Source organism: Cynocephalus volans, chromosome 15, assembly GCF_027409185.1.
Source record: "Cynocephalus volans isolate mCynVol1 chromosome 15, mCynVol1.pri, whole genome shotgun sequence".
Taxonomy (NCBI): domain Eukaryota; kingdom Metazoa; phylum Chordata; class Mammalia; order Dermoptera; family Cynocephalidae; genus Cynocephalus; species Cynocephalus volans.
The window spans coordinates 87,608,676-87,635,771 of record NC_084474.1 but is presented as its reverse complement, the minus strand read 5'-3'; the positions used below and the strand labels follow the sequence as shown (position 1 = coordinate 87,635,771).

At 45.4% G+C, this 27,096-nt stretch overlaps 1 protein-coding gene across 4 annotated transcripts in view; it reads left to right on the top strand.

Moving 5' to 3' along the window:
* Positions 1–27,096, top strand: part of ZFAT (zinc finger and AT-hook domain containing) — a 202,908-nt gene that overhangs the window by 6,098 nt on the left and 169,714 nt on the right. Inside the window, exon 1 of one of the 4 annotated variants that reach the window (XM_063079197.1) lies at positions 13,623–13,676. The exons of the other annotated variants lie outside the window; for them this stretch is intronic. The gene's annotated coding sequence lies outside the window, so the exon portion shown is untranslated. Of the gene's footprint in view, positions 1–13,622; positions 13,677–27,096 lie in introns of those variants that run through there. 4 annotated transcript variants of the gene reach the window in all.

Sequence of the window (27,096 nt, the reverse complement as noted above, 5' to 3'; positions counted from 1 at the left end):
TGTTTGCTCGTATGTCCTTCTGTTAACACCTGGGCTATATCCAGTTTTTGATTATTGCGAATAAAGCTGCAGTGAACATCATCATACAAGCCTTTTTGTGGACATGCATTTTAATTCCTCTTGGGTAAATAGGTACCTAGTAATGGAATTGCTGGGTTGTAGGGTGTGTTTAACTTTTTAAGAAACTTCCAAATAGCTTTCCAGAGTAGTTGTATCACTTTACATTCCCATCGGCAGTGTGAGAGCATTCCACTTGCTCTGTCTGCATCCTCACCAACATTTGGCATTGTCAGTCCTTTTTCTTTTACCTATTCTAGAGGGTGTGCCGTGGTATCTCATTTAATTTGATGACCAATGATGTTGAACACTTTTTCTTGTGCTTATTTGCCCTTTGTGTATCATCTTTGGAGAAATGTCTATTCAAGTCTTTTGCCTATTTAATAAATTGGGTTTCTTACCTGATTATTGTTGGGATGTAATAGTTTCTTTTTTATATATATGTATTCTGGATACAAGTCCTTTGTCATATATACGTCTTGTGAATTTTTTCACCCAGTCTCTGCTGACCTATTTATCTTCTTTTTTGTTTTGGTGGCTGGCTGGTATGCCTATTTACCCTCTTAATATCTTTTGATGAGCACAAGATTGTAATTTTATTAGAGTTTGATTTACCATTATTTTTGCTTTTATAGGTAGTGCTTTTTGTATCCTCTCTTAAGAAATGTTTTACTCCTTTAAGGTCACAAAAATATTCTCTTAGGCTTTTTAAAAAAAAACAAAAAAAAACTTTATACTTCTTGCTTTTAGGTTTATGTCTACCATCCGTTTTAAGTTAGTTGTGTATGGTGTGAAGGGATTGAGGGTTATTTTTTATTTCCCAAGTGGATGTTTAGTTTTCCCAGCCTCATTTGTTAAAAGAGCCTTTCCTTCCTCCATTGGATTACTCTGGTTCTTTTGTTGAAAATCACGCATGGCTCCATTTCTGAACTTTCTCATCTGTTCTACTAATCCTTTTTTTTTTTTATCCTTTATCAATACCATACTATCTTGATTACTATGGATTTACAGTGATTTTTGAAGTTATAAAGAATAAGTAGGAGATGATTTTTTGGAGGGGCTAAAATGTAGGCAGGAGACTTTCGTTAGGTGCCATCACAGTTCAGTCCAGGGTGAGGACAGTCACCCAGGGCAGTGGCTGTGGGGATAAAGGGACAGGTTTGGCGAAACAGTTCAGAACAACAACCAGTGGGACTGATGGTTGATTGGATTTTACCTTAGAGACCTGCAAACGTTCCATCTGTGTTTGTTTTTGGAGAAAGAAGAATGACGAGCCTAACAGGCTCAGAGACGTGGTGAAACCTTTGCAGGCCAAGTACACGCAGACCTAGTTCATAGTTTTTAGTTCTCTTCTGTGGTGGTGGAGAGAAGTGCCTTTTGAATTCTTCCTGTTTTTATTTCTTAGCTGGGCCAGGGGGCTGGCACAGGGCTTGCTAGCTTTCTTGAAGCACCTCGAGAAGGGAAGCCCCTTCCTGGGGACTGAGGCCTCCCTCCTTTTGCAGAAGCCCCTGTCATGTGCAGTCCCACCTTAGGAGGGGCTGTGGCTCCTTGGTTGGGAGCATTTCGGGGCGCTGAGACTCAGAACTGACCAGGGAATCAGGCTCAAGTGATGCAGGAAACAGGGATCATCTTCTGGGATCAGAAGAACTGGGAGAAGTCCTGGTCCAGCTGTTTAATAGCTCTGGGACCTTGGCAAGTCTCTTGAGCCTCCATTGCCTCATGTATAGAATGGTCTCTGCAGACCCATAGGCAGCATGGTTTAAAGGTTCCATAGAGGAGGGTAGGGAACGCATTTGGCACGTGGCAGATGACTTTCCTCTTTTCTTCCATCCATCTTTTCCTGCTCTCCTCTCCTTTCCTCCTGTTCCATTCTCCCTCCATTGAGCCTTACCTTCTCTTGAACGTCTTGTAATTTTTCACAGTATCTTTGAGAATTAAATGCATAACGAAAGGGATTTGTAATAGTAGATAATAATGCATGAAACAATGGCCTGATCCTTTATTAAATCATGCAATTGTGGGGGAATAAGATGGGACCTGGTAATAACAACTGTCATTTCTGTAGACCTGCTCAGTCAGGTTTTTCACTTCCATTACGTAGTTTAGTTTTCACAAAAGCTCTGTAACGTAGGCATATTATTTCTGCTTTGCAAATGAGGAAGCAGAAGCTCAGGCTGGTCCCTCTGGCTCCAGAGTCATGAGCTGCCTCTCAGGTGAGGGCTTGGTCACAAGGAGTTGAGCAGTTACTCAGTGTTTGGACCTGGTGAGGCCCACATTGGGCCTGAGACTCCCATAAAGAGGCTCCTTATAGACGCCCTAATGAGACCTTGTCTAGTTCCAGAACCTGGTTTTCCCAGGAGTTGCATATTGAGGGGGCCCTGAGAGGCCTGTTCTCAAGGAACTCGTAGTCTACAGGGCAGACAAAACCAATTTAAAAAAAGAAAAATAAAAAGAAGAAACACAAAGAAAAAAACAAAAATGGGCAAAAGGTATAAAAGATATTTTACTGAAGAACGTATGGAAGTGGCCAATAAACATATGAAAAGATGCTCAACAGCATTAGTCACTGTGAAAATGCAACTGAAAACCGCAGTGAGATACCACTGCACACCTACTAGAATGGTGAAAATTAAGATGGACAGTCCCAAGTGCTGGTGAAAATGCAGAGCATCTGGACCTCCGATTCGCCATTGGGGGGGATGCAAAATGGTACAGCCACTTTGGAAAATAGTTCGGTGGTTTCTTATAATGTTAAGCATGCGCTTACCATATAACTCAGCAATCCCACTCCTAGGTATTTACCCAAGAGAAATGAAACCTATGTCCACGTGAAGACATGTTATGCACATGTTCATAGCAACTTTGTTCGTTGTAGCCCCAAACCGGAACCAACCTAAATGCTCATCAGCTGGTGAATAGTTTTGCAAATTGTGTTATATCCATTCAGTGGAATACTACTCAGCAAGGAAAGAGAGTGAACCACTGACTAATCTCAAAAGCATGTTAAGTGAAATATGCCAGCCACAAAATACTGCATTCTGTGAGGATGTAAGAAATCATAACCTTTGTGCACTGTTGGTTGGAATGTGGAAAACAGTATGGTGTCAAAAAATTAAAAATAGAATTACATATGATCTATCAATTTCACTTCTGGGTATATACCCCAAAGCATTGACAACAGGGTCTCAAAGAGATATATGTATACCTATACAGCAGCATCATTCATGGTAGTTAAAACGTGGAAGCAACCCAAGTGTCCATTCACAGATGAATGGATAAACAAAATGTGGTACGTACATTCAATGGAATATTATTTGGCCTTAAAAAGGAAGGAAATTCTGATGCATGCTACAGAGTGGCTGAACCTTGTGGAATACGTCAGTCACAAAAGGACAAATACCGTATGATTCCACTTATATGAGGTCCCTAGAATAGTCACATTCAGAGACAGGAAGTAGAATGGTGGATTCCAGGGATTGGGGGGATGGGGAGGGGGGAGTTGGTGTTTCATGGAGTTTCAGTTTGGGAAGATGAAAAGGTTCTGGAGATGGATATGGTGAGGGCTGCACAGCAGTGTAAATGCACTTAATGCCACGGAACTGTATACCCAAAAACGGTTAAGATGGTAAGTTTTATGTTATGTGTATTTTACCACAATTTAAAAAAAAGACTGCAGTGTATGATTGCATTTATAAGAACTTCTAGAAAAGGCAGAATTTTAGGGACAGAAAGCAACCAGTGGTTGGCGGGGTTGGTGGGGGAGGGGGATGACTGCAGAGGCCTGGAGAACAGTGTGCTGTGTCTTGTCTGTGGTGACGGTTACAAGACCTTGGACCTGTGTTTAAACTCATTGAACTGTTCAGGGGTCCCGGGCAGTGCTTGAAGTTTGTACAAGGGAGAGTGGGGAGATGAGGGATGTGGGCACTGCTGCCTGGGTTGGGCAAGGGACTCAGGAGAGTCTTGGGGGTGATGTTTGAACATAGTGACCAGGCCAAGAGGACACAGCAGGGGTACAGACAGGGAGGCATGAAGGAGTCCCACAAGGTGAGCAGCCTCTGCCTGCCTACCAGACTGGCCAGAGCTCCTCTGGGGCGGGGGACTAGCGGCCCAGAGTTTAGCAGTGAACCTCCACGTCCTCATGCCTTCTTTGTACAGGGGTTGGGCCCGAGCCACTGAGCCTTGGGTGGGTTAAGTGTGCTCAGCCTGCCCCTACCCTGCCTTGAACTGCCAACCGCCCCCGCCCCCGCACTAGGCTGAGCCACTGTCCAGCAGCTTCTGACCTGCCAGGCCCTGCCCGAGTCCTGGGTCTCCACCGCTATGTCCCATCATCAGGGCCTGCCGCCATCCACCCAGGCTGCCTCTGGCTCATCGCCTTGGCCTTGCTTCTTCTGGGGTGGGTGTCCATGGGATCTCCCACCCCCAGAAATGTAGGCGGTGGGAAATAGCATTGGCTTTGGAGTCCCAGAGACCTAGCGGTGCATTTTGGCCCCACCACGTGACAGTTCTGTGACTTCTTTGAGCCTCACTTTCCGTTGCTGTAAAATTGAAGCTAAACATAACTTTGTTTCAGGATTTTATTCTCTGAAGAATCAAATCATGTGAGGTCCCACGTTTAACTTGAGCGCCCAATACTCCATCAGGGACAGCATGTGGCTTTTCAAAGTTTGTCATAGAATATCAGTGCCTGAGAATACACAGGATGTGCTGCTGTCCTCAGGTCTACTGCACTCAGTCATGGGGGTCCTGGAGTAGCCCATGAGCTACTTAGCTTCCTATGGGTGCATGCCAGCCTTCCACCTTGGCCTCGGCTCCTGTCCTGCCCTGGTGGCACACCTTGTCCATCCTGATGGCATGAACCTCCTAGTGCTCACATTCTTAAACATCAGAGAGGTTGTTATAATAATAGCTTCCACTGTGGCCTAGCACTGTGTGAGGTACCCTACAGCCATAGTTCTCTGCCAGTCTAATAGCAGTTCTCTGATGGTGGGTTATTATCTTTGATTTACAAAGAGACTGACGGTCAGAGAGGTTTGGTCACATGCTGGTAGGTGATCAAGCCAGGATTTGCACTTTGGGTTGTCCAATCTCAAACCAAACCTTGTGCTCTTTTCAGGCTACTTAACAGACCCCACCACATTTCTTGATCACTACCTCATTTAATTCTCATAAGGACCAGGGAGGCAGGTGCTGACAAAGCCATTGTACAGATTAGAAAACTGGGGCTCGGGGAGGCAGAGTCCTGGCCTAGAGTCTCCCAGGGGTGGAACCAGACTCACAGGCAGGTCTGTGTAGCCCTAAAGCACAACATCTTTATGCCTGCAGGCCATGTTGTCATGGGTAGACACCTGCAGGGTCCTTGTCTATTGTAAATGTTGAAAGAATCACAACAAGGGCAGCTGGAGCATGAAGAAAGGAACTTTATTTGGGTTGCCCAAGTCAGGAGTAGGGCTGTTCTCATGACCTATGACAAGCTCCCCAAGCAGGTGGGAGTTATAATCTTTTAAGGGTCTAAGTACAGGAGCTCTCTTACATACTCAGCAAGGGCTAGGTTATCTCTATACATACTCAAGTAGGGATGAGCACATATGCACAGTGTGGCGTCGTGTGTTACATGAGACCCATGTTCTCTTGAGGGTGGAGATATAAGCATTCAGATGAAGGGGGCTGGCCTTGTGTTGTCAAAAGGTGAAATTTCAGGCAAACTTGAGACTTGTGCTCAAACTCCCTGATCTGGTCAAAACTGGTTAGGACTAAGTGGGATTTTGTTATCAAAAGGAAGCTGTCTTACCCAATCAGAATAGTTGAATGACGGAGGAAAGGAGAAAGACTTATTAGGGAGAGGAAGGAATGAAGGGTAACTCTTAATCAAAAAGGAGTGGGGATGGTAGCTCTCAGCTGCGGGTTAGCATCTTTGTATCTCTTTTTTTTTTTTTTTTAAATTTTATTTTGTCAATATACAACGTGGTTGACTATTGTGGCCCATTACCGAAACCTCCCCCCCTCCTCCCTCTCTTTGTATCTCCTCTTTTGTGATTGTGTTTGGGTCTTAGAGTTTTGGAAGCATTTCATACTTTGGGGTTTTTAACTCTTTTCCTGCTATAGTTTGTTGTTTGCCCTTGTGCTGGGTTTGACCTGCACTCAGGGTGTGGATCCCAGATTTTATCCTTGGTTCCATATATGTGGGGAGTGATGAAGATCACTGGAATTTAGGGAAAGATTATGGGTACATGGAGAAGTACACAGACACAGAAGTACAAGGTGCCCTCGAATACCAGGCTTCAATTCTGCTGTTTTGATGTCTGTCTCCTTCTCTCCTCTCTTTCTTTCTACTATTCTCAATTTTCAGAATAAAACAGACCATCAGGAAAAAACATTCTGCAATTTTCCTTTTTAATTTTCCTAGGTCTTTGCTCTCTAATTGGAAGACCATGTAAGAAATGCCCACAAGAGGGGCATGAATTGGAAATAGAATTTTGGTGGCAGGAACTGAGAGGCAGGGATGGAAAGACATCAGGTAGGTGAGAACACTGATGGGATTTGGTGACTTCTTTCTGGCTCCTGCCCTGGGATAGGGTCAAAGGTGATAGGGTGGCCAGGAGGGTGCCGTGTGCTAGATCCTTGGTGGTCCTCAGGAGACTGGTCCTGTTGGGTGGGAGAAGAGTCCTGTTTGGTACACACTGCGTTTGACTGATGGTTGAGTTGACCGTTGGAGGCTCCAGCCAGAGTGGTTCATGGAAGAGGAGCTTAGGGCAGGAGAGATTTGGGAGAAATTTAATGTTTGGAATTCCTGGATGCAAGGAACGTTCCTGGAAACAGGGCATCCTTTGTTATTACTACTATTATTGATATTTTAAATAAGAATTCCTTAGCACTCCTGCTAGAGTGTCTGTGTATTCTGCCGTCCTGGCCCGGGCCCTCTCTGGTCCTCCAGCTGTCTCCTGGGGATGCCCTCTCCATCTCTTCTTCCTCCTCTGTGCCCTTTCTTCTCCTGCTGCTGTCAGTTGGTTAACTCTTGCAGTATGTTCCTGACCGGCCCTGGCGGCTTACTTATCTCAGCGTGTCCAGAATTGTGCTGGGTGCGTGGTCTGGGCAGGTGAGAGGGACTACATAACATAGGGTCTGTTGCCCACACTGAGTGTGTTAAATATTGCTGGACCAGTTTCCTGACCGAGATACCTCGGATTCTCTAATATGCCCAAGAGAGATATATAGCATTTAAGTTTTCCCAAACTCACTCGGTCATGGGGGGCTTTGTGGGGGGGATCTTCTGGGACCTGTGTTACCTGGAGCCAGTTTGGGGAGATTTGGGGGTGTCCCTGTTGGGTGGGGCTTGTCACCTCAGGCCACACCTCTTTGGCTTGGTGGTTAGACAGTGCATCGGTGGCCTTGGGTCGCATGCTCACCCTGGCCAGTGAGGGCCTCCTGTCACCCCAGGCCCACCCTGGGTGCCCCCAGGACAGGGCTGGGGGTGGGGTGGTTCTAGTGAAGGGTGGGATGGGTGTGACCTGGCCAGGTGATGTGTGTGATGGGGCATCCTAGCAGAGTGAGGGGGGGTCTCGGAAGAAGTAGACAGAGGGGCGGCCTCCATCTGCAGGTGAGACGGAGAAGAGGTGCCCCTGCATGCCCTTCCTGCTCTGCTCTTGGTGGAGGAGCCATAGCCATCGGGCTGCGGCCTGCTCACTCCTTTTATTTGTTTAAAGGGTATTTTAGGAGGTAGTTTTCCCTTATGTCCTGATTTTCCACTCAGACATCGCGGGGTCTTCTGGCTCCTTGCCTGCAGGTGCAGGCACTGGGATCTGTCCTGCCTTCCAGCGGCAGCTGGCGTTGGGCTGGGCGGCCTCCTGAGCCGACCTCAGCCACAGCTGCTTCTCCATCTACCAGGGCGGGGCCAGCGACTGAGAAGTGCCTTCGTGTTATTAGCTAGAGATACGGAGTTCCAGGGCCCGGGGGCTGCTGAGCGGCTCTGGCCTTTCCGAGACAAATCCAGGGAAGTGAAGGGATTTGCCCAAGACCATGCAGCCAGGGACCAGCTGGAAATACTCGTAGAAGCCAAGTATCCTGAATGCCTGGAATCTGAGTTTGAAGGCCTTCTTGTGCCAGACCGTGTGCTAGGTGCAGGCACACCATGGGGAGGGACGTGGATGTGATCCCTTCCCCTGACCTTACGTGGCCCATGTGAGGGACCTGGACCCAGCGCTGGAATGAAATGCCAGTGGGGGGCTGCGACGGGAAGGAGGCCTTGGACCCCACTTAGGTCCAGCTCTCTCTTCCCCGACCACCTTCTCCCTGGCTCTCCCTGCCCAGGTTTCTCCCCGAAACCATGAAATCTGTTTGCAGCGGGACTGTCATGCTGATATTGTTTCTTGTAGGCTGCAGTTGGCCTGAGAATCCTCCCTTTCTCAGGTGACTTCATTCTCAGGTGTTTTTTCAATATGGAAAGGCTTTTTGAACTTATTTTTCAACTTTCATTTTTTTTAAAACTGGAAATGTATAACAGGGAAACATTTAGGGAATTTTAACTATAGTAATAACTATAGTAATAGGCTTTCTTGTTTTTTTCTATTTAATACTCCAAATGTCTTCCAGGGTGAGAGGCTTCTGTTACATGGAAACCTTTTATTCTTTGAAGACTTGTTGGTTTGAAGACTCAAGTGGGTAGGGAGCACAGGAGCATGGGAGAGCTGCAGTTTCTGTAAATAGAAGAGCATGGATTTGGAGCTTCTGGAGCCCTTTGAGACACAGTGGGAGAACCAGCGATGGGAAGGAGAGAGGTAGATGAACCAGCGAGGTGGTCGAATGTAGCATGTTCTGTGTTGATTGCTCCTTGAGATGCTCAAGTATTGAACAAAGTGTATTGAACCCACAGAATTTGTTCTCTTAACCTTTTATGTTAACATAATTTTCCACTTACAGAAAAACTGAAAGAGTAGTACAAAAAATTCTCATATTCCCTTCACCTAGAGTCTCCAGGTTTAAGTATTGTCCTACATTGCTTTATCCTTCCCTACCTTTGTCTCTGTCTCTCTTTCTCTGAACCATTTGAGGTAAGGTTGCAGACTTAAGGCCCCTTTACCTACCCCTAAGTATTTTCAGTGTTTATTTCCTAAAAGCAAGGACATTCTCCCACCTAACCCCATTACAGTTATTAAAATGAGTAAATAATGCAGTGCTACTATTCAGATTTCACCACTTGTCCCAATAATGTCCTTTATAGCAAAGGGAAATTGTGCACTGCAGTCAGTTGTCATGTCTCTTTACTTTTAATCTGGAGCAGTTTCTCTGTCTTTATGTTTCATGACATTGCTAGTTTTGGAGAGTGTGGGTTATTTTGTAGAACATCTCTCCCTTTGGCTTCGTGTTATGTTTCTTCATGATTAGATTCAAATTCTGCATTTTTTGGTGGGAATACCACAGAATCCCGATGCTGGATTCCCAGAGCGTGATACCAGGAGGCACTCTTTCCTGATTTTTCCCATTACTGGTGATGATGCCACATACTGAGCAGGGGATGTCCTTTCCCTGGAGATATTTTGGGACTGTGTCTTTATCCTGCTTCTCCTCAGTCCACAAACGTTTTTCACTCACTAATTTTAGCATCCATTAATGATTCTTACCAGAATCAGTCATCATTCTGATGGTAAGTGATGGTAAGTGATGGGTTTCCGATTCCATCATTTCATCTGCATTTGCTCCTTGTCTTTTCCCTCCACCAGCTTTATCGAAGTATAACTGACATTATAAAAATTGTATATATTCAAGGTATATTTTATGTGATGTTTGGAGATATATACACACACACATATTGTGGTTATAATCAAATTAATTAACACACCCATCACCTCACATAGTTAACATTTTGTTTTACTAGTTTTCTTTCTATGTAAGCAAGAACTTCCCCTCTTTCTTCATCTATTTATGTTATAATGGACTCATTAATTCTTATTTTAGTCAGTGGTTTATAATCCTTTCACATTATTTAATTTGATGCTAAAATTACCCATATTTGGCCAGTTGAAGCCCCTTAACGCTGGCCTTTGTGTGCTTTTGACGTGTCCCCTCTTTTTTGAGCACTGCCATGTTTCCTGGTGTAAGGTGTTCTGGGCTCATTTTGTACTTTCCCTGTTCCGGCTCTGGAATTCACTATTTCTACAAAGAGACCTGTTTTTTTCTAGTGAAGAATGGTATTTAGAAACTGATATCTGGGTACGAGGTGAGCTATTGTCCCTGGGGTGTCACTGCTTCCCAGCCCCCCCCGGTACACACAGCTGGGAAATGGATGTTTGTGTGCACATGCACAGCACATATGTGTGTCCCCCCACACAACTTACCTGTTGCAACTTCGACCTTAAAAACCACCGAGTTCACACAGATTTTTCCTATCCAACCCGACGGGGTTTATGCTGTGCTTCCTCCTTTCCATATTCGTAACTCCCTTCTCTGACAGAGAGAAAACTGGCTCTTGGTATTAACAGTGTAGTTACTTCTTTGTTCAATCCTAGAACATAGTAAAAATAGTTTCAGAAACACAAACCCAGTCTCTGTGAAGAAGAAGACTACTAACTAGAGTTTAATTTTTAGTTAGAGCTCTTTTTCTCTTCAGCCGGAGGCATAGGTGCGAACACCGACTTCCAAAGTTCCCTGGATTCATCCTCCCCTCTCCTCCCGTTTCAGGGAGGTTATGGTTATTCATTTAAAATACGGTGTGGTTCATGTGTTTCTGCTCGTATTCTGCTTTAGGGTTTCCCCCATACTTGTCCATTTTACTGGCTTTCTTTCTTGGAGTATCTGACTTTTGGGGGTGAGTGTATTTCTTGTGTTTCAGTGAAAGTACAGAATTTTGCTTCTTTTTTGCGGGGGTGAGGGGTGGGCATAAACACAGGGGATGGCAGAAACCTGAGGGTGTAAGTTTCCAGGAAGGAGCAGGAGTCCTGGGGAGGGCGTGGAATTGAAGTATGAAGTAAGACTTATCTATTGAAGTGGGGCTGTGGGTGCCCCTGCTAACACCTGGAGTATGTTATCCTTCATTAAGAATCTTTCTTCCAGACACTTTGTCTTGGTCTGGTTTCTTTTCCTTCAAACCACCATTCTGATGCTGCATTTATTCCGATTTTATAGATGAGGAGTACAGAGGGTCAGAGAAGTTAAATGCTTTTCTCTCTGCTGGGGGTTGCACGGGGGGCTGTCCCACCCTGGGCTCCATCGTTCTTCCCCGGCACACTATCTTCTTTGTTTTGCAAGGAAGCATGGGTTAAGAGTGACTTGGTTAACATTATTCTCAGGGATTCCTAGGTGAACTCTCTGGAAATGTTCTAGCAACTATCTTTTATAATTTCAACACTGATATTTTTAAGCATTGAACTGTATTTTGAATTAAATGATACTGATGTTTTTGGAGCTTACAATCTATTGGGGGAGTCAGAGGCTAAACAAATAAACATACTGTTAAATACATGATTACAAATTGTGGTCATACTATAAGGTACATAAAGGCAGGGATAGAGACCTAATTTATACCGAAGGGAGTTTAAAAAAAATCTCTCTGAGAAAGCTCCGTTGGAGCTGAGACTTGACGAAGGAGGTTCCTGAATGAATATGAAAATTTGCTAACCAGAGTGCAGGTGCCTGCCAGTCCTCCCCACCTTGCAGAATCACAAGTCTGCAGCCCAGAAGTAGCTCCCTGCTGCTGGAGTGCTCTTTTGTCCTTTATTGTCCCTTAAGGGAAATGCATGTGAATGGAACTGCTACAGGTCTCTTCAGAGACACCAGGTCTGCAGAGGTGGGGGCTGTAGTGGGGACTGACTTCCTGGCCATGACCACAGTGTGGGCCCTGCCAGAGCACAGGACATCTCAGGAGTGAATGAAGGGCTGGGAAGCCTAGCCTGCAGGAGAGAATACCTAGGGGCCACCAGATATCTTGTTCAGATACTGACATTCCTGTTCAGATACTTAACAGTGCTCCCTGTGGGAGGGGCTGGACTTGCCGGGGTCACCTTGAGGATGCACTAGCTGGAGCCCGGTGGGGGACAAGGAGGAGTGGCCTGACTTTCTGAGGTTTCCAGTGGTATAAACACAGGTGGCAGCTGCCCAGTGTGGTGATGCCTCTGCATAGACGGGAGGGTCAGGTAGGCCTGTCTGACTCTGCTTAGACACTGGTCAGAAGGCAGGACTTAGGCACTTCTCTGTCCCTTTCAACAGCAACAGCCTATAAAATTAGGCCACAGATAATACGACCGTTGTGTAAAATAATTCTCATGAACAAAATGGTATTACTTGTTTGTTCCTGAAGGGATGGTCTGTGTTTTACTCATTTCTAATTGTGCCTAGCATAGTATGTGGCAGATATTTGGCATTCATTAAATATTGAATTATGAGGCCAGTGAACATAAGTTAAAATACTTGTACTTTTTTCTCCTAATAAAAACTCAGGTGTTTGGAGAATACACCTAATACTTATTTCATATTTTAGTTAACAAGAAAAATGGGCCAGATCATTTTGGTAGGCTGGGGATGGGTGGATAGTAGGGGTTTGTACAATTCTCCTTTTCCCAGTGGCTCTTCTTCCTTAAATTTAAAGCTCTTATCTGGAATTTGAAAAGACCTTAGACGTGCCTTAATATTAAAGGGCAGTTTTTTCTCCTAGAATTAATTTTCAAATTCAGAATACTTGATAACTGAGACTAATCTCAGGCTTTCATAATAAAGTGGACATTTAAAATTTGAAGTTGAATGTGCATGTTTCCCACATCTGCCTCTAGTTCCTGCCCAGGCTATTTTATTTTATCTCTTTTGATTATGACCCCAGGAACCTAGAGTCCACAGCCAACTTTTAAACTGCAATGGCAGTAAATGAAAGTGTTCCTCTGTCATCTGTCTCTCCAGTAATAGTGCAGACAGGGATTCTAGTCTCTAACTTGGTGAGCCCCAAAGATTTTGGGGTAGTGGAGGCACTCTCCCACCCCATTGGAGGTCAGGGAGTAGAATCTGCATACCACATTTCTCTGATCTGCAGTGAAAAGTTGACTGGTGTTCTAGAAATAATGTGAATGTTGGATTTGTGCCTAGTCCAAATTGTGATGCACTGTAAGTGGAAAATAACACAAAGGATTTTGAAGAATTAGTACAAAAAAAAATTTCTCATCATTCTTTTAAAAATGGATTACAAATTAAATGATACTATTTGGGGTATGCTGTGTTAAAGAAAACATTGTTAAAATTAATTTTACTTGTTTCTTTTTATTTTAATGTGGCTATTAGAAAATTAAAGATGACATCAGTGGCCATGTCATGTTTCTGTTGGACAGCACTGGCCCGGACAAAGCATCGAGCCTCTCGAGCTGTAGTTTCATGTGTCCATGCTGCAGTGTGTGTCCCTCATGCTTCTGCAGAGCTACATGTCTGTCTGTTGCCACTCTAGGAAGTGTCCTGTGGGCAGGGTCCATCTCCAGTAACACAGCCTAGCACAATAGAGGAACAAAGTATTTGTTGAGCAAATTCTACTTTGCCTTATAGGTGGTTCTTTACAAGCCTGTTTTACCCAGTGGATTGTCACCTTGAGAGTTGGAAACTCTACTCATTTGTTTTATCTGTCTCATGGCTCCTCGCGCTAGACTTTACCAAAGGTAGGTGCTAATTACACACTTGTTGAAGTAAAACATTGCCCAAGTAGGGGAAGGAGGCGGAGTAGCAGCAGAGCATTTCCAAGGCCTTTGCTGTCTTCTGGTTTGAGCCCTTGCCCACATGGTATAATGTTAATAGACTGCAGAAGTGGGAGAAGGGCAGGCTACATCTTCTACTGTATATGTGCCAGGCGCTGTGCTTGGTGCTTTACTTGAATAAACTGCCTTGACCTTGAAAATGACCCCAGGGAGCAGAGTGAGGAAACAATGGCTGGACAGGTCTTAGCAAACAGGAGACGCTGGCCACCGTCCCTCCTCTTGCATCTCTGGATTCCTTGAGGCAGCATCAAGCTTTTATCTGGTCTCTTCCTTCTGCTGGATTGGGGGTGCAGTGTGAGAGAAACCGTGGGTAGAATTTCAGGCCCCTGATGGAGAGGGAGGAGGTCGAAGGAGGGCTGTGGGATGGGACCCCGAGTGAGTTATCCTTGCAGAGCTGGGTCCACTTTCCTCTTCTGTGGACTGGGCCTCACCTCCCTCGCCCAGGGCTCCTGACAGCTCCTCCGAGCACCTGCCACGTCTCAAACACGGGAAATGTGAGTCGCGGCTCCTATCTTTCTCCCCTTGTTTCCCCACCTTCCTTCTCCCCTTCCTTATAGCTCCTTCTCTTCTCAGTTCCTTGGGATTCGAGCCCTGATTTCCATTGGCTGTCATTATTGGTGCTGTATTGTTGACTGTCCCTCCAGAAACTTTTGAATTGCCTGTGTCCATTGTTTCCCTAAAGGAAGTGTGTGTATGTACGTGTGTGTGTGCGCCCTGTGTGTGTCTCCGTGTGTGCATATATGTGTCTATGTGTGTGTGTAAGAGGGCAGCAGAAGCAACCAGGGACCTAATAGGTAGCTTTAGCTAACCAGCTGGACATTTTTGGATTTAAAAATCCCTGTTCTCTTCAGCATTGGCACCATATTTAGCCATCTGCAGTTTTCCCCTACATGATGACCGCCCCCCCATTGACACTCCCTCGATGGTCCTTATGATCTCAGCAGGGCAGCTGTGGTCATCTTCATTTTTGAGCTGAGTCCCTGCAGGTCAGGAAGGCAGAAGTGGCTCCAGTCATGCCAAAGTTACTGATGATGTGGGGTTTGAGCTGAGGTTTTCTGCCCTGAGCCTGGTGCTGAAGCTGCTTTGAAGGCAGCCCTTACTTCACTAGTAAGACGAGAGGTGTGCAAGGCACACAGAGGAAGCTAAACACACCTAAGCAACAAGAAACACAGACTAGAAACTCGGAGGCATGGCAGTGACAATGGCAGCTGTGGGCCTTGCTGTTCCCCTCTCAGATGCACTGTAAAATGGAGAGGGTTTTACTGTTTTTATTTCTGATGTGGAAATAATCACAGAGGCTTGGGTATTTAGAGGCATCGTGTGAGAGTTATGGGTAGGTGGCACTTTGGGACCACCTTGTCAGTTCGCAAATGGGGAGCTGTGCTGTCAGGGTCTGCACTGGGGGGGCACTAGGGGTGGGCGGACTGTTCCTGTTTATATCAAATTATTTGTGGAGCTTCCCTAAGGAAAGGGCCACATTTTTCAGCTATGATTATGTCATTAAATGTGAATATACTTCATTGCCCAGGGCTCTCACTTTGAGAGTGCTTAAAAATAACTTAAAAAAAATTTATGCCAAGTTTCAACATGGAAGAAATGTGTATGCGTAAAATTATAATGCAGTCGTTGGCCCATCATTAATTATAGCTGGTACTGAGCATTTCTCATTTTGTTAAACCAGTTTCAGCAAAGAAACACCCATAGGATTTCTCCCTTGCATTTAATAAACACGTTCACTTGATGAGCTATAGAAGTTGGCATGTTTATCAGCATTTTATGAGATGCATGATAAAAATTCCACAAATTAGGGGTGTGCATTTATTGGAACTTCAACTCACTGAGCATCAGAGTTGGGAAGGCACCTTGGAGGTTATTTATGGTGGCGGGGGCAAGAGAGGGAGGTGAGAGGGTTGGTTCATGTGTGCCCCTCAGGGCTGTAGGGGAGGTAGGTGCTGGTGGTCTCTCTCCATACCCTTGCTTTGTTCCAGGTAGCTCTGTCTCACTGTACATTACCTTCTGGCTAAGATTTGAAGATCAGATTCCACTTTCAAACATTGCAAGGCCACTTTTAATTTGGGCTGCTGCTCCTCTTTCAGCTGAGGAAAGGAGGCCTGCAGAGATTCAGAGACATATGCAGAATCCGTCTCACACTGGAGGTTTGAGAACCGCATTGGAGCTGGGAGACCCGGGCTCCTGACTTGGGCTGGTCCTCTTCCTACTGCTTCATGTAGAATGGTGTCACAGAGGTTCCGGGCACTGAGCAAGGCATGTTGTATTGGTGATGTGCTGCAGTCCTCCCCACAGCCCTGCACAGATGAGGAAACCAAAGCTCAGAGAGGCCAAGTACATGTGCCCAGGATCACACAGCTACTAGGGCCAAAGTTGGGTTCAGATCTGTGTTGTTTTAAATGAGAAGTTTACTTATGAATTGGAATGCCCTTTTTTCCCTGTATCTTTTCCTTTAAAATTTGCTGTTTAATTTTTTTTTTAGATTGATGTATAACATAGATGTAGAGAAGTGTGCACAGGAGAGATTTACAGCTTGATGAATGTTCACAAGCTGAACTCACTGTGTAGCCAGTGTCAGATCAGGAAGCAGAACTGTTGGGAAAATATAGGAAAATGGTCAGGGCCCCTCAGATGTTCAGAATCTTGCCGAGCATTTGATGTAAATAGGCACATGCTCCCAGGTGTTCCTTGGTTATTGTTTAATGTAATTGTGCATGTGCACCCAGGTGTCCTGGGTTATGGACTTAAGTATAAAGGACAAGTGGCTTTGATCCACGGCGTCCTCTGCCCCCTTGGGGGTGGGGGTGTGGTCACGGGGAGGTTGTTACTGCTGCTGGAGGCTGTTGGTGCCAGTGTCCCCAGGATGCCCTGAGAGGCCACTGCCGCTTCTGCTGCTACTGCTGCTGAAGAAGCTGAGGACTGAGCTCGTGTCATCTGCCAATGGCTCCCAGGATCTTTCCTAATTACCTAGTGTGGACCTGCATGTGAGGGGTTTGTGACCCAGTCTGTACAATGGGTTTGAAGGGTCTGAACCGTAGCCCGGACAATACAAATGGAAACTTAGTATAACTAAAATAATGAAATGTTTTGTTTCTAGTTATGAATTGCCTAGCCATACGATTAGTGTAGCTGTTGCTGTAACTTGACAAGAACTCTCAGCACCCCAGAAGACCCTGGCCCCAGACCCCCACTCGGGGAACCTGTTCTGATGCAGATGGTGCTGAGTAGTTGAGCTTTGCCTATACTTCACGTCAGGGGAAGCACGCTGCCTGGACTCTGAGTCAAACTTCTTCTACTTGGTGTCGTTTCTGTTAAACAGGAACATGGATGTAAATGGGAAAGCTCCGTAAGATTTGAAAATAACGTTTAGGCAGATTGAGAGCTGGCCAGGTGGAGGCTGATTGCAACGAGCACAGTCTGTGGTTAGAGACAGATCTGATTCACATGGTAGGCTTGGCCAGGTGCACCCTGGCTGCCAGGATGAACCCATGCCTCCCCCAGCTCAGCAGCAGCAGCACTAGCAAGTGGCAACTCCGCTTAGGAAAGGCCAGTGGGTCCTGGGCTGTAGGGGAGGTGGGTTGTGTTCCTGCTGTGCACCCACCGTCTGTATAACCCTGGCTCAGTTTACTCTTCTTAAAATGGAGACAGCAGCCTCGTCCATGCTGGTTTAATGTGAAGGTTAAGTGAGGTGATGGGCAAAGCTCAGTGTGTGGCCAAGAGTTAGTAATCAGTAAATATTAGCTGTGTTTTTATTATGACCTGGTCGGTTGTACTGCCCTGATCGGCCACCAGAGGGTGCTGTTAGCATATGTATGGCACCTGCCTGTGCGGGAAGGTCTGTGCTCTCTGCCTGGTGGTAACTCCTAATGTTGTTTAGCTAAGATGCTGTCTGCCTGTTATCTGGTAGGCCACTGTTCCCTTGTTCTGGATCTGTTGCCAAGCTGTGCAGTGGGCCTGCTTATTAAATGTGTGTTCTGGGTGAGCTGGTATCAGCCACATCTGGGACTTTCTTGTTTTCCAGCTTATTGCTCCCTGAAGTGATTGCTGTAGTAAATTATAACACAGAGAGCAAAGTCCCCTTTTTAGCAAAGCTACTCTTAGTTGTAATTAATCATTTGAAATGTCCCTCTAACCATGACTGGCTATGGGTTGGAGATACCAAATCTTGCATTCCTCCAGTGACCACTGGAAGTATAACAGGAAATAACACGTGGTCTCCCAGCATAGGGTTGGCAGATGTGGTGGTCGACTTCGAAGGTCTTGCTTAGGTTTTGTCTGTGTTATTTATCTGGGTGGGGGCTTCTTGGCGATTCACTAACTTCTCTGAGCCTCAGGTTTTCTTCTTTAAGGTGGAGGTGATGGTGATGGTAGCACCGTCTACTTGGCTGCTTCGCAGGACGATAGGGGGAATCAAATGTGGTCACAAATAGCAAGGTCTGTGTGAGCGGCAGGAGGCAGTGTCAACGTTATTTTGCAGCTGGGTTGGTCCGGACAGGTTGAGGGTGTCACTCTGGGCTATGAAGTCTTGATGCTTCTCCTGCCTGGGGCTGACATATGGAAACTCCTAGAACATCCGGCTCTGGGAGTTGCTGTGCCTTGCCGTGGCTGGCCTCCCCTAACCCTAATGCTGTCCTGGAGTGCTGGGGAGCTAGACGGACGGCACAGAGTGCTGGGTCCTCTCTCTCTGCTCTGCCTCTCTCTTTTCTCTGTTTTTTTCAGTCCAGTTTCCCTGGCTTTTCACCTGCAAGTTAATGGCTTTCCCTTAGTCACCCAAGTGGAAAACCTTTTATCAGAAATTGCCAATTGGCAGCCCTCAGGCCAGATCTAACTTGTAGACTTACTTTGTTTGGTCCTTTTTGCAGTGAAATCTCATTTAGTTGCCAGAGTTTAAAACTCAGGAGATACCAAATACAAATTCAGCACTTGGGCCCCCATTGACTAGATCTTGGAGGTAGCTGCCCCATGGGACAGAGCAGGCTTCCTGTGTGCCCTGCTCTGTTTCCAGACCTCTCGGATGGGTGTCGTGCCAGGGAGGCCAGGAGCCCATTGCCATTCCTGGGCAAGTGTCTTCTGCCCGTCTGTGGGGGGCTTCTCTAAGGAGCAGCCTGGCTCTCCTGGGCTGGTGCCTGCCTGCCCTGCCTTTCATCTGTCCTCCCCCCTCTACACCCAAGGCTCTTCGAGGGGTTCAGGCTCTGCTCAGTCCTGCCCCTTTGGCTGGACGCTTCGGCTGCCCTCTTGTCCTCCTCGTGCTGTTTCTCCACCTCCCAGACCACTGCTCACCTGCCCCTCCCCTGATAAGCCTTGCCCTGGTGCCTCAGCCACGAGGATTTCTGCCTTCTCCACAAACTCCCCCGTGGCATGTGGTTAGTATATTCTTGTATAGATGCACCCACAGCCTGCTTTCCTACCTAATTTTTAAGCTCCTTGTGAGCTGACCAAGTAGCTTTGGAACTATATAGGCCTGCATTTGGTCCTCTTAATCAGGTTATAGCTGTCTCATCTGTAACACAGGATAATAATATCTTCATGTCTGACTTATCAGCAGGGCTATTGTATACAGCTGTGTGGGTTGTACATTGCACAGCGGTGCCACGTCTGAGGGGCTCATTTCACATAATAGATTTGTATATTTATTACAAAAGTTTTTGACAAGTGGTAGTAAAGAGCCTTTTCCCACCAAATCAATATATTATGGCTGCTTTCTGACAGGGGGTGCTAGTGTCTTAAGGAAGGGGTGCATGTCTTCAGTTCTCCCAGAGGTGCCTTATGGGCTAGCAGCAGCCTATTTGTCACGATTAAATGTGATAAGGTGTGGAAGCGACTGGTACTCAGGAAATATTTATCTCCAGCTCTCTCTTTAAAGCTGGGTTTGAAGTGCCGTTACAGAGGTCAGCCCAGAGGTGTTGGGGTGCAGAGTGGGAAGATGGGGCCTTAGAGGGCTCAGGCTGGGGTTGCGAGTCAGGCTTTCCTGAGTTCACGTCCAGCCTGCCCAGCACTTGTGCTGACCTGTCAGGATATGGAGATGTTACTGAATTTCATTGATTCAAGGGCTCACATTTTAACATCTCTAAAATCAGGAAGTGCCTTACAGTTGGTGTGATAAGAAACCAATGTGTCTTAGTTCATTTGGCAGCATTGTAATCTTTTTTTAGTGGTATGTGAAATATCATTGCTTCTTAAAATAGATGTCTTACATTTGAGGAAATACAGTAACACAACTTATTTCTTGGACTGTGGTGAAGATTAAATACGCCTAGCATGAGCCTCTGTTGGTTCTGGTTCATGGTGAGGGCTTAATTAGTTTAAGCTTCCTCGTCCTCTACTTCTTCCTCTTTCAGTCCCATTCTTTTGATTACAGAAGTTTTCAGTTAAGTGTGATGATGATGATGATGATGACATGGTATATCCACAGCTGGCTAAAAGTTCTGCAAAATAAGCTAAATGGAAGGAAATGTTTTGTCCTGACCTGAGTCTCTTACCTTGAATGTAAAGGAAAAATGTATTTTAAGTTGTCCCAAGCTGCACAATATGAGACTTTATTCATTACTTTGGATGTGATAGCATTCTGGCTTTGTGTTGTTAAAATATTTCCACTTCTTTTGGAAAGTTGATGGCTCTAATGAATTGAATAACTTAAGGGCAAGTGGAAAAACAAGAAAACAAAAATAGAACTCAGGAGGAATTTGCCACCCTACTCCTCTTCTCATAAGAGAGATAATTTAATAGGATCTTAGCTTTGGCTATTGAACTCTTTTCAAAGTTAATAAATCTGAGTGAAACACAGTTACAAAACAGGAACAGGGAAGATGATTTATACTAATCAAGGAGAAGAGGTAAGAGATTTTTAAACTACAGTTTTTAAATAGTGTAATAGTCTAGTAATGTAGCATTTTGTCTTCTTGTGGTTATTGATAAGTGTTTAAGCATTTTGTAATCATCAGCTCCCTTAACACTTATTGAGTGCCTACTGTGTCCCTAGCAGCATCATTGCTAGGGGAAGATGGTGTCGGGTTCTGGCTACAGCCATGACAGGAGGTGGTGGGGAGGGTGCTGGACAGAGGTGCGGGCTGCACAGCCAGCCTTTCAGACCCTTAACCTCCCCAGCAGCGCCAGGAGACAGGCATGTGGACCCAGATATCATCTGGGCTGTGCCTCTTTGAGCTGTCTCATTCCATCTTCATGAGCCTCATGTACCTTGTAGGTTGGTTGGGATTGGATGGGCTCACGGATAAGCCATCTAGCAGTATTCACGATTCTTCTCAAATCTAGTGCCCTTTCCAGAGGATCCAGACTGGTTTTGTTTGACACGTTTTTTTTTTTTTTTTTTTTTTTGCTTTATATTTTGAGATAATTGTAAATTCACAGGAAGTTGCAAAGATAATACAGAGAAGCTACATGTTTCCTTTACCCAGTTTACCCCAGTGATTATACTTTGTTTTTCTTTTTGACAAAATATACATAAGATAAAATTTATGTTTTAACCATTTTGAAGTGTACAGTTCAGTGGCATTAGGTACATTTACATTGTTATGCATCCGTCACCACCATTTATCTTCAGAATTTTTTCATCATCCCAGCCCAGTAGTTATATATTACACAACTATTATGCAACATCAAAACCAAGAAATTGATGTTGGTATAATATGTGTGTTTAGTTCAAATCCATTTTGTCATGTGTAGATTTGTGTAATTACCCTGCAGTTAAGATACAGAACTGTTTGTTGACATTTGGCCATTTTGAGTGAAGTGTGGAAACCTTCCCGTCCGTCATGTCCCTTTCCCCTCCTGTATTTGTATAATTGTTGTAAATGTTTATTACGTGCATTGAGAACCACATCATACAGAGTTACACTTTATGCTTCAGCTGTCCAACATTTGAGCAAAATCTGTTGTATTTACTCTTATTTTTATACTTTCTTTTCTTTCTTCTTTTTTGATATTCCAAGATTCATTGTTTTATCATTTCCTTTCTGTTTAGACAACTTCCTGTAGAACTTTCTTCTGGGTTATGTCTGCTGGTGACAAATTCTCTAGTTTTCCTTCCTCTGAGAATGTCTCAATTTCTCCTTCATTCCTGAAGGACATTTTCACTGGATATGGATTTCAGGATTGACAGTTCTTTTCTTTCAGCACTTGAAAAATGTTGTGCCATTTCCTTCTGTCTTCTATTATGTCTAATGAAAATCTGCTGTCATTCAAGTAATTTTTTCTTATAGGAAATTGTTTTTTTATGCTTTTAGATTTTTTCTTTGTCTTTAGTTTTTAGAAGTTTGATTATGATGTGTTGTCTTAGTCTGTTTTTTGCTGCTATAACTGAATGCTTGAGATGGGGTAATTTATATTAAACAGAAGTGTTTATGTGGCTCACAGTTCTGGAGGCTGGGAAGTCCAAGAGCATGGCACCAGCATCTGGCGAGGGTTGTCCCAAGACAGAAAGCAGAGGGCTAATGGGCTTGCGAGATGGAGAGAAAATGGGGGCTGAACTCATCCTTTTATCAGGAGCTCACTCCAGTGACAACTAACTCCCTTCTGAGATAATGGCATTAAACCATTTATGAGGGTAGAGCCCATTTCTTAATATTGTCACAAAAAAATAAAATTTTAACATGAGTTTTGGTGGGGACATTCAAATCGTAGCATGTATTTTGGCATGAATTTCTTTGGGTTTATCCTGTTTGGGGTTTGTTTAGCTTCCTGAATTTGTGGGTTTATGTCTTCTGCCAAATTTGAGAAAATTTCAGCCATTATCTCTTTGAGTACTTTTCCAGTCCCATTGTCTTTCTCCTCTCCTGGGACTCTGATGACACAAATGTTAGATCTTTTATAGTCGCACTGGTTCCTGAAGCTCTGTTCATTTTTTTCTCAGTGTATTTTTTAAAATTATTCAAATTGCATGCTTTCCATTGTTCTGTCTTCAGTGTCACTGATTCTTTTGTTCTTTCGATTTTGCTTTGAGCCCATCCATTGAAGTTTTTTGTTGTTACTATATTTTTCTGTTCTATAATTTTTATTTGGTTTTTCTTTATGTCTTCTATTTCTTTGTTGAGACTTTCTGTTTTTTCATTTGTTACAGGCATGCTTGTACTTGCTCATTAGAGCATTTTTATGATGGCTGTTTTAAATCCTTGTCAGATAATCCAGACATCTGTGTCATCCAGTGTGGGTGTCTGTTGATTATCTTTTCTCATTCCAATTAAGATTTTCCTCGTTCTTGGGAAATCATGAACAGTTTTTGATTGGGTCCTGGATGTTTAAGTATTATGATGTAGTCTGGATCTCATTTACATCTTCTCTTTTTAGCTGGCTCTCTCTGACAGTGTTCTGGTTTGGGGAAGGGGATTCTGCCTCCTTACTGCCAGTGGGGGTGGAAGTCCAGGCTCCCCACTTGGCCTCTGTTGACACCTGGGGGAAGGTGGGCCTCATTACTGCTGGGTGGGGGTGGGAGTTCAGACTTCGTGCTAGGTCTCTGCTGCTGATGTCAAGCCTGGTTAGGAGGGGCAGGGATGCCTCAGTATAACCCCCTATGTGGCCTCCAGTGACACTTCAGTGAGGAGGTCGTGGTTTCATTATTGCTGGATGCAGGTGAAAGTGCTGGTTCTCCTTTAGGCCTTGCTGACACCAGCCCAGCTGGGAGTAGGGGGTGGGAGTTCTGACTTCCCACTTGTCCTTTGCTAGCAGGGTGGAGATGGAGCTGCAGTGCTTTCTAGGTGTTTGGCTATTTGTAAGGTGGATGTTGTCTAAGAGATTGCTTTCTTGCCAGGCTGCCCCTTTCTGGTCCTTTGGCTAGAGACAGTAGGCATTTTTTGGAGCTGGTTTTGCTTGTGCCTATTGGTGTTTCCAGATTGCTGGCTTCTTCAGCTCCCTGTCTGGGTGCCAGGAGCAAAGTGAAAAGCCAGGCCACTTCAGCACCTTGTACCTCAGCTCCTGAGGTTGTCAGCGGCTCTGTCTTCTTCCCTCCAACTTTTAGTCTTCTTATGTTTGTTTTATCTAAAATGTCCAGGTCGTTTAGCTGTACTTAGTGGGCAGAGTAAAACTGTCTACTCCATCTTTCTGAAGTGTTTTGCCACAGCATCTGAAACACGTATGTGTGCGTTGGGTGGCCTGAGGCTGTGGTGAGCTTTTGTGCAGGCTGCCGTGTCCCCAAACCCCCGTGGCCCAATTCCCGTGGCTCCTGCCCTTGCTGTCAGTTGCCTGCCCACCTCTAGGGTCTTGATGTCTATGACCTGTCCCTTGGGCTGCCTTTCTGCTCTGTCTTTTCTTAGCTCCAGCCTGCCCTTAGTTTTTGGTTTTCACCTTAGCTTTCATTTGGATAAAAATGTTTCAGGGTGTGGCTGGGAGTCCTTGGCTTTGACAGGTGCAGATGGCTGTCTCCTGGCCCCTTCCCGGTCTTGGGTTGTCTGGATATGGCCCCTTGTAGACAGGCAAGCTCTACCCTAGGAAAACTTGGTCTGAAAATTTGGGGTGTAGAAACCAGGTCACACATGGCATTTCCCCTTCCCCAGACCCAAGGACCTGTCTCCCTCCAGTGAATGTGAACTGCTAATTTCTGTCACTGCTGGGTCTTTAGTAATAGGCTGGAAGGGATCACAGGGACTTTTCTCCTAGGCTCCCCCACCTGCAGCTCTTTCTGTTGTGAGTATGGAAGATTCAGGGACTTGCCCACAGATATGCAGCCAGTCAGAGTCTACGAATACTGATGCCCAGTCCTGGGCAGTCTCCATGCAATCTCTTGCATATTGACACTGTTTCTAACATTGTATCTATAAGAAATTGTATTTTGAGTTTTTATTTGAGGCTGCTGAGGCCCTCCATGCCAGTGACACCAGATGCCTCCTCTGCCCATCTTCTGTGGTGAGCCCCACCTAGGAGCAGGGCTCCAGAGGAGGCACAGTGAGGGTGGAGGGGCAGGGCACCGGGGGACCCCGGAGTGGAGGGGTTTGCGGGAGTTTTCTATTATGCTATTATGGTTGTATTACCTCCTCCCCCGTCTCTCTCTGTGTCTATGTATCTGTCTCTGATGAGCAGTGAAAGTTCTGGAAGGACACACACCACACTGTGCTCAGGGATGCTCTCATGCTCCGAGGGGATGATGAGGGGGCTGTATGTAGTCCATCTACTTCTGTACTATTTGACTCTTTTACAATGAGCGTGTCATACTGAAACTTGTATACAGTAAATGATAATGATATAATAATAAAAGCTGATATAAAGGCTGGGAGGCCCCAAAATGCCCAACCCCCATCTTTTCCAGTCATCTCACCCCTAAGACTTGTAGCAGATGGCCTTTCAAAGGACGTGGTAGAGGAAGAGTATGCCCTGCTTTTTGAGCTAGCTGCCGGAGCATCCTTTGAGTTGGCTGGAGTGGGTGACTTTATTATTATTTTTTTTACATTTAAATATTTACGATTTATTAAAATAATAGTGTTATAACATTCAAGAAAGTAAATATAATTTCATCCTAACAAAATGGAACAGGTGACTTTAGCTCAAGTTTGGCCTGACCCTTCTTGCCCGGATCAAGGGCCTCAGATTTGGGGTGGGGTTGCTCAAAGCAGGCCAGCTCAAGTGGACCACTCTGCTGCCCGTGGGCAAAGCACCAATCACCTACAGCTGAGCCCTGTCAACTCCCAAGGACCCTTCCTGAGTCAAGGGGGCCCACTTACCCTCCTGGGATCTAGGAACCTATATTCCAGTTCATAGCCACCTTCTGGGAGGAGTGGGGCCAGAAGTCCTCGTTCATCCCCAGGTCCCCAGAGCAGGCAGGGAGGTCAGAGGTTGCAGACAGGACCTGGGTATTCCTGGCTGGGAATGTTTGCAAATCAGAGGTCAGAGATGAGGACATATTTATACAGTTGTTTTAAGGCTTTCCTTTTTAATAGTACAGAGTAGCTGGTTAAAAACTGGCAAATAATTTATAGGAATGGAATGCTCAAACCCCAAACTTCTGTGATTTTCCTTGTGCTGAATACGTCATTTTCCCTTTGAATTCTTTTGTTAGTGATGAGTGCACAGTAATTGGACCTAAAAATGCACCCAAATTGTAGCATCTTCATCAGAATTAGCTGACAACATAATTATGATTATATTTCAGGGTACGAGATACATTTTTTCATATGAGTCCAGTATAAAAAACGAAAGTGCCTCCTTTATTGTTATTTTGTCATATTAACAATTCTTAATATTTGGGTCATGCAGCCTGATATGGCCCTCTCTTTGTGTGCCTTAGCATTTTGCTGTTCACACACCACTTTAAGGACATCTAAGAGTACATAGTCTGTGCACTGGAGGCCTGAGAGATATGCACAGATTGTGTTCAAGAGGGTGCACCTCGCACTCCACTCTGAGCTTCTGGGACAGGCTGTTTTTAAATATAGGATTGCATTGTTAGTAGCAAAACTGAGCTCACCTGCTTGCAAGGCTGGTGGTGGGGTTGGGGGCTGGTTTGTGGTCCTTTTGGCTTTGTGGGGTTGTGTGTTCCTGTAAAGCTAGGCATTTCATAACTAAAGCCAAAATGTTTCATTATTTTAGTTATACTAAGTTTGCATTTGTATTGTCAGAGCTAGGGCTCACAGACCCTTCAAACCCATTGTCCAGACGGGGTCACAGACCCCTCACATGCCAGATTAGGTCACCAGACCCCTCACACGCAGGTCCATGCTAGGTAATTGGGAAAGATCCCAGGAGTCATTGGCAGACAACACGAGCTCAGTCCTCAGCAGTAGCAGCAGAAGCAGCAGTGGTGTCCTCTTGGCGCATCCTGGGGACACTGGCAGCAACAGCGTGCAGGCAACAGCCTCTAGAAGCAGTAATGGCTTCCCTGTGACCCCCCCGGGGGGGCATCCTGGGGGTGGGGAGCCATGGATCAGAGTCAGTAGTCCTTTATACTTAAGTCCATAACGTGGGACACCTGGGTACACATATGCAGTTACATCAGACAATAGCCAATGAACACCTTGGGCACATGTGCCTCTTTATATTAAATGCTCGGCAAGATTCTGAACATCTGAGGGGCCCTGACCATTTTCCTATATTTTCCCTACAGTTCCTAACCAGTGCTGACCCTGGGCCTGGGTCAGGGAAATCTGGGTTCTGCCTTGACCCTGCACTTCCCCGGCTGTTTGGCGTAGGGAAGATCAGCCTCTCTGAACCTCAGTTCTGCACCTGTAGATATCCCCAGATAATGAGCCTGGCCTGTGGAGAGGTGGGGGGATTGAAAGAGATCCTGTTGGTGGGGGGTGGGCTGGAGCCCATGCCTGGTGCTTCTGGTGCATCTGGAGGCTGAGAGCCCTTCCTGTGACTGCCGATTTGAGGCCTG